Source organism: Dermacentor albipictus, chromosome 6 (assembly GCF_038994185.2).
Source record: "Dermacentor albipictus isolate Rhodes 1998 colony chromosome 6, USDA_Dalb.pri_finalv2, whole genome shotgun sequence".
Taxonomy (NCBI): Eukaryota; Metazoa; Arthropoda; class Arachnida; order Ixodida; family Ixodidae; genus Dermacentor; species Dermacentor albipictus.
The window spans coordinates 32,072,649-32,085,459 of NC_091826.1; the positions used below are offsets into that span (position 1 = coordinate 32,072,649).

The following is a 12,811-nucleotide window of genomic DNA, read 5'->3' on the forward strand; positions in this document are numbered from 1 at the left end:
CGCCAACATGCACGTATTCTGTGGCACACACTGAATCACAGTTTAATTTTGAAAAGTCAACTTTGACGCAGCCTGCTTTTAGAAAATTATTCGTAGGCCTAGCTCCTGAAAAGCCTTTAAATGAGAATTTCGCCGATCTATTCATTCGATCGGCCGCAGACCTCGCGAGCGCTTTTGGGAATTTTTAGCTCACTGGATGATCTCCTCGCTGAGACATTCACTCTAAGGTAGCAATCTTTCCAATCCCTCGACGAATGACACTTGTAGAAGATCACGGAAGAGAGAGAGGTCACATGTGCAGAGCGCGGTTGCCTTGCTCCAAAGCGGGCTTGAGGAGCTTATCTTTCACCGTTGCTAATGAGTCTGGCAAGGGGATTTGTTTCAGCGATACCCAGATTGTGGAAGTTACGGGAGCATGACTGCGAAGTACCCATTTTTAATGAGTTGCCTTCTCGGTATGGTCAAGTTTCACGCTAAGAGCAGACGCAACCCATATAAACTTACTTAGCAATGCTTTCAGTTATTCTTTCTCCATTAGTTGGTGGTGTGCAGTCATAGGATTCTATTTGACGCCGTTTTCCTCGGTTATTTCTCAGTCTCCTGAAAGAAACAGACCATTTTTGTCCGGGATTTACACGCCTATCTCCAAGACATACCGGTACACATCCTAACCTACGTTATAGATAATTTCTAAAAATGTAATAATGAGCTAAAGAAGATCCGGCATGAAGCTTTGTACGCTTACTTCCATAATTTCCAGAAACTGTCGCAGCTCTGCCTAGATAGCCGAGGTCAGTACTTTTCGTGGACCTAGAGTCATTAGTGAGTGAGTTCGATAAATTATTTTGTACGAGCTCTGTCCTTTAAAGTTTCCGACAAGTTTTGCTGTTCACTTTGAGGTAGGAGGCTCTTTCTCAATGTAATTCACTTCATAGCCGGGCAGAGTATCCCAATTGTTTTTGATCATTTGGGATTCTTTAGGAGAGGAGGAGGGAAAGAGATAAGGAGAAGGCAGGGAGGTTAACCAGAATAACGTCCGGTTTGCTACCCTACACCGGGGGAATGGGAAAGGGGAAAACATAGATAACAGGGAAAGAGAGGAGGGAAGGAAAGAAGGAAATTCTTTAAAGCAGACAAGGAGCATGGTACAGGAGCCTTTTTACGTTCTGCCGCCGCCTTTGCGGGGCCTCCAACAAGCGACCCTGTACTCAGTGGCAGAACGCAATGACAACTTGTCCACCATGGCCGGTGATGGCACCGTCCTAAAAGCCCACTAAGGAGCGACTGTTACGAGCTTGTAAAATTGACCGAAGCCTGAATGCATCAACCGGCGCATTTCCATAACGAATTGAAGGAGAGTGCCGCGGTTTGAAGTATTGAGGATCCCTGATCCAATTTGATTCCTGACGTCTTGTTTTCGGGAAAAAAGAAAAGCCCCAATTGTTTTAAATATTACATGCGCGTGCGGAAACCCCTCCGCACTATTTGCGGGGGTGTTGGTTCTTCGCGCATTTGTATGCGGCTCTAAATTGAGGTGGTGGACTGGTCCGTCTTCATCGCAGATGAATTCGGTACGCTTTGTCGACCACCGAAAGAAAACGTTTGATGTGGCCAGACCGAATTCAATCATCCAATGTGACTGGCTTGATTTTTTTCCAGGTATTCCGTCCATGACGCCTCGGCCGGATTGCCTCGCCCTTTGATCAAAGCCACATCGCGCGTTTTGTAGTGGCCGGTTCCTGGCACGTTTTGCACATCGATTCATTCGGCTCTTCACCAAAAAAAAAAGAAAAACCATATAAGCATGGGCGACGATACTCGCACAGTGTCTATACCTAATGCGAGTGTGAAACAGCAATGCGCAGCAACTAAGCTGCGGAGAATAGTGTAGTAACGGCAGCTCGAGGGTGTTTCATCAACGTACCAAGGAAACAGGACCTGTTTGTATTCTTCCAGTGCACGTGGTCCTATTTTAACGAAGGCGTACAACCAAGATATTCCAGGATAAAATGTACGATGCTCTATAAATTCGTTTTTCGGGCATTATTACAAAGGTAAAATAAATGAAGCACCACAATTCCCTGCATGCTCGTGAGAACAAAACGATGTCTCCCTACATGTTTTGAAAAGGACGGCAGAAAGCTCATCGAACGCATAATCGAAGTTACATTAGCAGTCACTGCGGTAACTGGCAAAACAAATTTATTTGTACAACGGTCTGTACTAACGCACGTATGAGCGAGTTTGGAAGTACTCTAATTTCTGTTGTCGAGACCATTACTCCTTCGCTAGAGGCAGGTAAACGAACAGTAGTCCCCATCGGGATGAGATCGGAGCGGAAAACATTTATTGGGCTCTAGAAAAGAGATCTTTGCGGCTTCAGACGGCCTCTTCCATCTTCTGATGGATTCTTCTGTCTACAATCACAGGGTCGGGAAAACTTATGGCAAGCGGTCACAACTGTTTCTCTGCACTGAATCTCTATTGTTTTCATCTACCAATTTGTTAATTTTGTTGGTGGTCTTATTGGAGGCGAGCGTTGCTACATTTCATAGATGACAGGACGATGGCTGTTTTTCTTTCGGCTGCATCGTAACTACAATGATAATGCGCTGCTGCACAATGTATGCCAACCTTTCATGCTCAATATGACTACTGTCATTGACGTTCCAGTGGGCATGGCGATGTGACCTTCGAAGAGTGTATTGCAGCTTTTGTGAGTGATACCGTTTTATTCTGGCGTATTTTAAATTTATCGACCGGTATTGAAGTCTTTGAAGATCGCTAGCTTTGCATTGCTCCGTGTGTGCGCACATCTGAACTGAGGAAATGACTGACTTTCAGACCTTGAGGCAACATCGATAATAACATAAAGAAAACATAACATGGTGCCTTATTAAACGCATGACTATTAGGTGGTTGTTCAGGTAGTCTTTGAACGGCAGGGCATGAAACATTAGCAAGAAAAACAGGCAGCCTAAGAAGTGTACCGATGAGTTAGGTTTTAGAAGAACGTAAGGCATTATAGATAAATTGAAGCTCTTTAGTTCCTCCAATTCACCCAAGTAAATCCAAGTGACCTTCAGTTCCCGCAAGGCCACTGGATGCTGAGGGGAGAGGTACTTCGGCGCCTCTTAAATCTATTTCCCTGATATAGAGTCGGAAAGTGGATGGTGAGCCGTCTAGGTCTACGTGATTTGAAAAAGGCGCAACCAACTCGGCTCCATCTCAACCTGCGTTTCGATACTTGATGTTGTTAGCTGGTCTGCGAAGTGTTTCAGACCGTATCGCGTTTTATAGGTGGAATTCACGTGGGCAAATTGCCGCCAACTTATGCAAAGTTAGGTGCGCGTGCAGCGCGCAGCACTCCTCCTCCTTTAGTACGCAAAACATGCCCGCTTCTACTTCAAGTGACAAAGGAATCATTAGCTTTTCTTGTAGGATAAACTATGGCAAGTGGAATCTTACCGACATAATGTAGCCTTCTTTGTAATGCCTTCTTTGAAACTGTGCTTTCGCGCTACATCGGGTCCGTAAGCAAACCCAAACTAGCCCAACCACAGGTCGTTCTACAGAATATGGCAAGTGGAGCCTCCAATTTATATTTCCTACTGCATTCAATAAGTAGGACAACATGTATGATAATTATACTTGTTCTCCAGCTATCCGGAAGCCACGTTTTATTAAAACAATTTAGTGTAGCTCCAATTTGTGTGCACGGTGTACAAAGATTTACGAGTGTTTTTCTTCACTGATGTGAAAGCGCCAAGTGGCCCATTGAGCGAAAACTCTGGCATCTGTCGCCTGACAGTGAAACGACATCTAAACTCGCATTGCTAATGTCAGCGACGCTACGTCATGAGCGCGCTTCGACGGGGTTCCCACTTGCTGCGACGCCACGTCACCGGCTGCGCCTCGACGGAGCAGAGTGGACGTGCCACTAGAGCGCGCCATATGTTGTGGGAGGGGTGAGGGCATCGGCACGACACCACGTCACCCTCGCTCTCGCTCCCGGCAAGAGCGCTCCTCAACGAAGCAGCGCCAACACCTCCTAGATAGCAGGCCTGTGCACTCTGCTTTATGAGGTCGTGCTACTGGGGCCGAAATTTCCGCTGTCAAGACCGGCGTGACCAAAGCGGTGACGTCAAAATCACATAGACTTACTTGGGAGCATCCCGATTGGATTCTATGGCATTCGAGCAAGGTAGCATGACGTCATAGATCGCAGTGCACTGGTGGCAGAGCGGGCGAAACGGAACACCTGCTGAGTCACTAGCGTGCAAGTTGAGTCATGAGGAGACAGGGCATGGCCTACATTCGTTATTATATAACGAACCCCGTCTAGACTTTGTTGTTCGCACTTATCCTCCGGCTGCCATCCCTCCATCCATTCGTATCTCGTCATCAACCGCGTTTCCCCCTTTCTGGCACAAGTTCTGTTGCTACCATCACCGTCGTCATCCTTTATATGTCTACTGCAGGACAAAGGCCTCCGCCAGCTGTATCGAGTTACCCCTGCCTTGCGCCAGCTGAGCCTTACACCCATATTTTGCCTCCAAATTTCCTACTTTCATCACGTAACCTAATCCTCTGCTGTTCTCAAACTGCACGTCCCTTCTCTTGGCGCCATTTGTGTAACACGAATAGATAACTGGTTATCTGCCCCAGGCACAAGATGTCCCGCCCTTTCTCATACTCTATGTGCCACTGCAATAGAGCTCCGGCAAGCTTCTCCTCTATCGGCGTCAAATCTTGCGCAATAAAAACTCAATTATCAGCACCATCCCTGTGTTACGTGTCTAGACATATTGCGAGGGCAGCAATAGAGCCTTACTGAGCTAAGTTTTCTGCTCAAGATAGCGTAAGATTGCACACTTAAGGTTCATTGAATATATACGTTTCAAAACAAGAAAAGTGCGTCTACTTCTTAAATACAACAAAGGGAAGAAATGACCACGAACTAAGAAGCTACAAGACTTTAACTTGAGTGCGTCTAAGGGCCAAGACTTCGAGTTCAGAAATAGGGATCTCGAGAACCCTCAGTCGATTATACGGTGTGGCTTGGTCAAAAACATGCGAAAAACGGGCTTGTAGAGTCAAGAGTTGGAAGTGCTGTTTCGCTGGCCTATTCACCACAAAAAAAGAAAAAAAAGGATGACTGGTCGAGATCATTCTTTGCTTGCAAAATATAAACAGGCAAGACCGAAAAGGACGTGCGACAAACCTACTGCATTGATAGAAGGGGAATGAATTCCTTCGCTTTGCAAGCCCTCACAGTTGTACACCTAACTGCTAAGGTATATTGATTTGCGGTGTTGGAAGGGCCTTTCAGAATAGAATTCCATCTACTTCCTTCGGCTGTGCCCCGTGAACCAATTTCTTGGTGGTACCTATGCCGCAGTTCCGCAATAAACTTCGGCGAGACCCGCGTTCCGAAGAATCCCATTACGCGGGCTTGAGTTATCGAGCAAGTCTGCTACAGCGTTAGCGCATTCAGGGTTTCTTAGGCGCTTTTATTATCGTAACCAGTTTGTGCTATATGTAGTTCACCCCGACCACACATCAATTCGCTGACGGTATGTTTGCACTCCCACTTCCTGGAGCTGGCCTAAGTTTAGTGAGGCTCAGGGAGTGTGATATGTAAAGTTCACGTTTTCTGACGCTCAAGGAGGAAGGCCAAAATTTCTGCGCAAGTCAGTCACTCATGTAGAGCTGGTACGCAATATCTGGTGGATAGTCGGGCGACCATAGCTGTTTCATTCAGCTAACGTAACGAATCATGGGACTCGCGCAAGCACTTCTGAATCTAGGCTTCTATAACAATTCTGGAACCAGGAATAACCGCATTCGCTATTAGAGACAGCCCCAGAATCCTGAAATTTGTCTATTCGTGTAACTTCAGGACACGTGCATCTCCACAGGAGTTCCAGTATTACAATGCACGCTCTTATCACAAAAAGTGGTTAGTGACGTCACAATTTATGGCATGTTCGCCCAATTGTTTCGCAGTGTCGTCAATTTCTTCTGATGTCCGGTCCCCAGAATGAAGCGATGTTAATAAAGACATTTTAGTAGCGCTGTTGAAACTTTCTTCGCGTTATAGTGCGTAACTGCTGTCACAATGGAGCGTCGATAAGCCAGCTCCCGAGCCTCGTACGAGTGCGCGCACAGAACCAATCGAATGTGCCTTTCGAGGATCGACAACGCCCTGTGCCTCCGGACTTGTTAGGTCACTGCAAGTTTCCCCACTGCCTCAACAGATGGCGCTGTCAGCGCATCGTGCACTCCCGCCTTTTTCTCCCTTCGGCTCGAAAGCGCGCGCTTTCGGTGATCGGGTCCGCACTTGCTGTCCAGGCACTGAGGCCCTCGGATACTTTTAAACCCTCAGCGGCTCGCGCTGGTAGCTTTCGCAGAAGTTCGCGCTTCGAGCTTCGCTTACCGCGTTTGCAAGTTTCTTAGTTCTTAAAGTAAGTTAAACCATCAAGTTACTTGCCGCACAGTCAAGCGAGAAATTGCTTGCGGATATCCGAAGCAATGAAGTTCCACACTTGCAAATTGGAGTTACTTCTGACTCAAGTTTCTCTCTTACTGGCCACATCAGTGACCTCGGCTTCGACCGGGAACAAGCGAAATGGTGAGCAATGTTGATATTAAGAATATGTTAGTTTTATTTCTTTAGTTTTTCACCGGTTAGTTGTTCAGCTTAAGGTTTCATTTAGGATGACATGTACTTTGTCAGCGAATCCAGCAAAAGTTGTCGACACTTTAGCCGTGACGTCTGGTTGCCGTTCAGTATGTGAGCTTTATTTACAGTACTGATATGCCTTCGAATATGATAGAAAACTTCTTGTAGCCTTGCTCTGTAGTTGGAGGAGAGGGGGTTATGCAGTGGTTGTTATATTTATGGATGTTTGATGTGCTCCCATGCGTTGGATACCCTTTGATACCAAATCTTCGTGTCGCACTGCATCAGATGCTATATCGAATTTCCTTGTAGTCGGCCTAGCAATGAAGACGCGCTGTGGTTCTTTCATTTGCGCATTGCTTTATGTCACTGCTGTATGATCAATTTGACATGATAGAACCGTTCCTGTAGTAACCCTATAGCTTTGAAGACAGGCATTGGTTGTTGGGTTCTAGGATGCTCCCTTGGCAGCAGTGCCTTTGATCTGCTTTGAAAGCAACTCTTTTTGCCATCATCATAGTTGAGAGGTTATGAAGCAGTTAGGTTTACCACTGTTTTCTATTGACGCTATGAGTTTGTTAGCATGGTCTTCGGTTCATAACCCAAGAGTTGAGATGGTAGGTAGTCTGTTACAGATAGACAGCTCTTAGACATACAGCTTTCTTTTTCTTGGCTCTACACTTTCAATTGTCGATGAAGGCAAATCTTTCAGTCGTAATCGAATTGGGAGAAAAGTGGATGCAGGCCCATGCAGGAGGGGCTACAGTACAAAATAATGGAATCCAAGCGGGACAGTGATTACACACACAAAAAAAAACACGTACAAGAATGTCATTACTTGAATACAAGGACTACAAATGGAAAAGAAAATGATATAGTTCCTTCGTGAAATCCATGGTCAGAAAAAAGCTTTGGGGAAGACAATTTTATTCTAATACCTTTCGTGGGAAAACACTGCGCTTATATAAATTTGTTCTAGCAAACAACGGCGCTAGAGAAAAATCATGCGTCTGTCGTATTCTCCTCGTAAAAATACGCTGCATGCAAGAAGGTAACGTAAATTTCGTTTTCACAGAAATACAGTTGTGAAAAACATGGTGCGATTAAATGTTGTCCGTAATTGCAACGTTTGGATATATATAAAATATAAGGGCAACTTTGTCGCTTGATTGCTTAACAATAAAATAACGATTGATTCGTTTGCTATCTTTGTTTATTATAATACATGGTTGCTATGAGCATGTGTTCTCTAGAAGTGTGACGTTTGGCAACTATTTAAGAACATCGAAGCATTCATCCTTGCCCGGCATGAAAATTCCGAGTTCACTAGACAGTCGGTGTTTATATTAGTCGAACGATTTGAGCAGATATGTGCAACTGATTTGCGCAAACAGTGTTTTGCAGTACTAAAGAACAAATCATGCGTTGTATAGCCAGGTATGCAATAAAGAGAAGTTAACTTAATTATAGACTGACGCGTTTGGCATATTCGTGATCGTCATATTTTGCCCTTTCTGTTAAGCGTGTTTCAGAAAAGCAGTTCATATATAAAAAAATAAAGTTATACTTGATTGAAGTACTGTTCGTGGGGAAAAAACCGTAACGACCTGGGACCCGATTCCGCGGAACGTTTTGTTCTTCAAAATTACTTGCGACTTGTCGATCGCCTTCGCCAACGTTTATGTTCGTTTTCACGATCGGTGACCGCTTGTTTTGGAAACTTCTCACGCGTATGAATCGGAAGTTATCTCTACGAACACTCATTGAGCGGAAACTGAATATTTGTAGCTCGTCATATCATTAGTATAGTGATAACGTGGCAAGAACGAGAAACAAAAACAACAAAGAGTGCAGTAAGAACTAAGGGTACACTAAGGGTAGACTCAGTAAACTGAATAGCTTGCGGGCACAAACTACAGCATAATTTTCAGAACCATCACGAGGAACCCGCTTTCCTCATTCTTGAGGAATTCTTTGCTGTGCTGGTAGGAGGCGACAACCTCGGCATCTACCTAATCCATGTCACATACGGTTTAACGCCTAGACGAAGGAGTAGTTTTCTTCACTAAAGTGGTTCTCTCAAATAGTAACTGACATTTTTATGGGCGTTCTGTGACCAGTCTTGCGTGAATGATGACTATCTGTACATACACGCGTTTCTGCGATACACCCAAGTGCATATTTAACGTCGATTCCTCTTTTTTTCTTGTATGTGTGCTTTATGGTTGTTCCGGCTTTGGAAGGTTGTTTTACTACGGTTAAATTAGGATGGGTTGCAATAGCTATGTTCTACATAGTGTTGAGAGAGCGCTAAGGTGGGCTACATGATATTTAAAAAAAGTTAATGAATAAGGCTGATCCTGACGAAGATTAGAAGTATAGAAGTTTTGTCTTTTACACTGCAGGGAGTCTTTTTTTTTCTTCTTTTGTTACTTATTGCTCTACTTTGTTTGTAGATTAGGAAAATGTCGCCTATCAACACAACACAAAGCGTTCATTACGAGTTTGAGAGCTTTGCTTGAGTCATGCCTCGACGTGAAAGCGCACATCAACCTAAGTTCCTAAGGAAAACGAACAAATATTTGATGGATATGGAAGAAGTTTTCGACGTTATTAAACTGCTCTCGAAGAGCCGCCATTTACTTCAGCTGTGTGCACTAGCCCTATCATTAATTACTTATCTCGCCGTCGAACGACATATCATGAATTCACTGCCCGAAGCTTAGATGGACGATGTGTGCTTGGCACAAGACAGCTTGAGCAGATGAACGGCTTCATCGTGACGTGCCAACATTACCACCACGCTTAATTATTCACCCGCTCATTGCTATACAAACATTTAACTAGTACTTCTAACTCGGGCGCCACCTTTTCGACGAGATAAGCATGTCACGCTTTTGATTAGAGCCACAATAAAAGCCCCATGAGAGATGATTTCATTTGAGTTGACTGAAAAATGATTACGGCTGGTTTGTAAATGTTGCCCATTACATTTCTTTAGTTATGCCGAAATCTAGGATAAAACTGTAAGCAGAATTTTGCAAGAAAAATAGAAGAAAGCTTTTATGAAACTGCGAGGGAATAATCAACATCGCGGTTCAAGTATTGTTTCCGAAAGAGCAAAAAGAAACGGTGCTGTAATTGGAACTCGGGCTGTGCAAGCACAATAGGCGTGTCATTTGCTCCTTTTCTGCACTGCCTAGCGATTACGTATTTCATTTCAAGCGTGAAAGTTGAGAAGCAACAGTAAGCAAAACACTTTGTGTTGAAAAAGTTTTTTAATGATGCCACCACGACTACAACTGCCAGATCATTCTTTTTAGTTATTTTCTTTTATCTTATAATGCCTTGAGAGAAAGATTAGGTGCGGCACAGCATAAATATTTTTGGTAAAAAACCAGGCCGCAAAATGGTCAAATTCCCTCTGTGCGGACTCTTTATAGCCCTAACGTACGCAGGCTTTCAGGGAACTGAATTCTAGTCTATTGTGCGTATGACATAGACGCTTAGCTTCACTTTGAAGTTTTGTCTCTTACATTAAACTTCTTATCAAAGAGCATATTTGTGAATGAACGAGGCTTCTCATGTTCACAACTTTCCACTTAGGGATATTTTTTTACTTCGTGTTGTGCTACGAGATGGTGCCAACCTATCTTCGCTTTCTTTCTTTCTTGCTTTCTCTCTTGTTTGTTTTTTGGGGAGTCAACTTTAACTTTGCTCCTTCTCCCTTTTTCTAATTTTGCAGTTTTCCCATTCCTTTTCCCATAACTTTGTCTGATGCAGCCGCTCTGCCTGTCAACCTGCGAGAACTGTTTTTCTTTTATTGCTTAGGCTTGCCAGGTAACGTTCTGGTGATAGAAAGGTACACACAAATGTTATCCTCAAACTATGGACTCTAACGAAAGGAGGAATTTGAGGAAGCGAAGCTGGGTTTTTGTACGAAGGATCATGACAATAATAAATTTGGCTTTGATCTAGAAGTATTGTTTCACGATGCTGTGCGCAGAATTCTAGCTCACTGTTTTTCCGCAGCGAAGGCGTGTTCATCTTTGTGAGGTGCATGCCATCGGGATCATTCTGACACTGGGAACGACGCGAGTGAAAGAGAAAAAAAACGGCTTTTCGTGATAAAAGGCAGCGGGCCCTTTGATGCGTGATGCCTCCCCCCCACCCCCTAGCCTCACTTTATATCTAGGCAGTTATTGTTGCTGAATTTGCTGGCATATAGTTTGGGTTGAGTAAATGCCGGTGTTGTTTAGCTTATTTTTTTCTCTGTGTGATATCGGCTTATAGCGAAAGAACTGCGCTTTACGCTTGCATTTTTTCGCTTTCCCCCCCTCCCTTTTTTGACTTTTTGCGCAGGGGTTTGAGTCTTAGAAGAAAGTACGCGCTGTTGTAGAGATGGAGGAGCAGCGTGACAAAGATGCAATTTCGAGTGCTTTTGATACGATTGGCTAGTTGTTGCCCTGCTTTCGAAAAACAAATTCCATACTAGTCTACAGCTAGATCTTTTAGAAAAATCTTACCAGAAGTGACCGCTTCCGGCATTGTGTGCATCAAACTTCAATGCTACATTGTGCTACCATGCTGCACAAATGTGAGGCGTATGGGTAGCGATGGCACTAGGATGACTGTGAGGTAGGAATATTGTTTAGGGAAAAGCGGTGATAACAGTTCGGATGCCTAGAAAAGTGCGACGCGTATCAAACAACAATTAGGGAATCTGTACATCTTGTGTCGCAGTACGGAATATCCATTGTGGAAGACTGGCGAAGAACGAAAACACCCAAAGACGCCTACCAAATGGCTAAATAAAGATATACAGTAAATTCAAGAAACCATTAAACATTAGTCACCAGTTAGCGAGCAGATGGATGTGTTTAGGGATGCCTCCGGGCCGACATGACATGCCCACATCTTATGTAGGAAGCTTTTTTTTTCTTATGCAGAACAGGTGTGCACATCCTTCGTTAGCATGCTAGACTTATCGCAAGCCGTCCTCTGGGTACTTTAATTCAGCTACCATGTATGTATACATCTATATATGTATGATGTATCCACAAATACGTCTGCCAGGATAGTAGCCGACCCAGCAGCAGCCAGGCAGCCCCGCAAAGCTCAGGTAGGTAGGCAAAGAGAGCTCCACTTAAAAAGAACGGGTACAGTGCACAAGTGTTGTTGCTTGCCGAGATAAACTATACACTCAGTTTCATTCCGTAATGTCCGGCATAATTTTTTTTTCCAAACTTTACCAGCAGCGCGCTAATTCCTAAACGTCACGCGTGATTGCACGCCTGCACGCCACTACGCCATCTGTCTCTAAACTGATTTCAAGGAACAAACTCTTGTTCAATGCCTCACTCGCCAATCGTGTGAAAGTTTACAAAAGTTTTTACGCGAAAGCGCTATTCCCAATATAGTAATACATTTTACAAGGTTGTATAACACATCAGTTTTGCTCGTGCTTGATGCAATATTAAATGTAGTTTTTAGGATTCTTATATTTTTTTTCTTGCTGAGCTACAGAATTGTAAACGTGTTACTTTTGTTTTTTTTTCCATTTTGCGATTTTCTACAATTTTTGTTAGCACACTGGCAGCCAAAACAAAAGCTCCCTTGAAGAGTCGCTAGATTCTGACTTTCTTTTGTTTAAATGCAGGAAACCATATGAAATTACTTTCACTGGTTGCCGAGAAAAACGATCCTACGCATCTAGATTGGTGCCTTCGACTTGATTAGGCTTCCGCAGAAGAATAAAAGTCTTGTCTATGCACTGTGCCCGATGCAAAGGGTAAGAGAAACAGAGAATTTGGCACGCCAGAATGTTTTCTTTTACACATTTAAGTATGATTCTGGCGTTCCGCGTCACATATTAACTGGGGGTATGTGTGAAGGGAATTCCGAATAAATGTCCATAACCTGGGCTTTCTTAACGAGCATTCAAAACAAGTAACATGAAGGGGTTTTTTTGTGTGTGTTTGTGTGCGGTGGCCTCGTTGTGTGCGGTGGCCTCGAGCCCACAACCTTGCTCTGCAGCAGTCCGGCATAGCCTATGATTCAGAGTGCCTTGCTATACTTACCGACCAGGTTGTACAACCAGCCATCACACCCAATCTTAAGTGAATA

The 12,811-nt window shown here is 44.0% G+C and overlaps 1 long non-coding RNA gene across 2 annotated transcripts in view; it reads left to right on the forward strand.

Moving 5' to 3' along the window:
- Positions 1–12,811, forward strand: part of LOC139060931 (uncharacterized) — a 48,239-nt gene that overhangs the window by 25,458 nt on the left and 9,970 nt on the right. Inside the window, exon 5 of one of the 2 annotated variants that reach the window (XR_011515114.1) lies at positions 1,660–1,975. The exons of the other annotated variant lie outside the window; for it this stretch is intronic. This is a non-coding gene — a long non-coding RNA (uncharacterized lncRNA). Of the gene's footprint in view, positions 1–1,659; positions 1,976–12,811 lie in introns of those variants that run through there. 2 annotated transcript variants of the gene reach the window in all.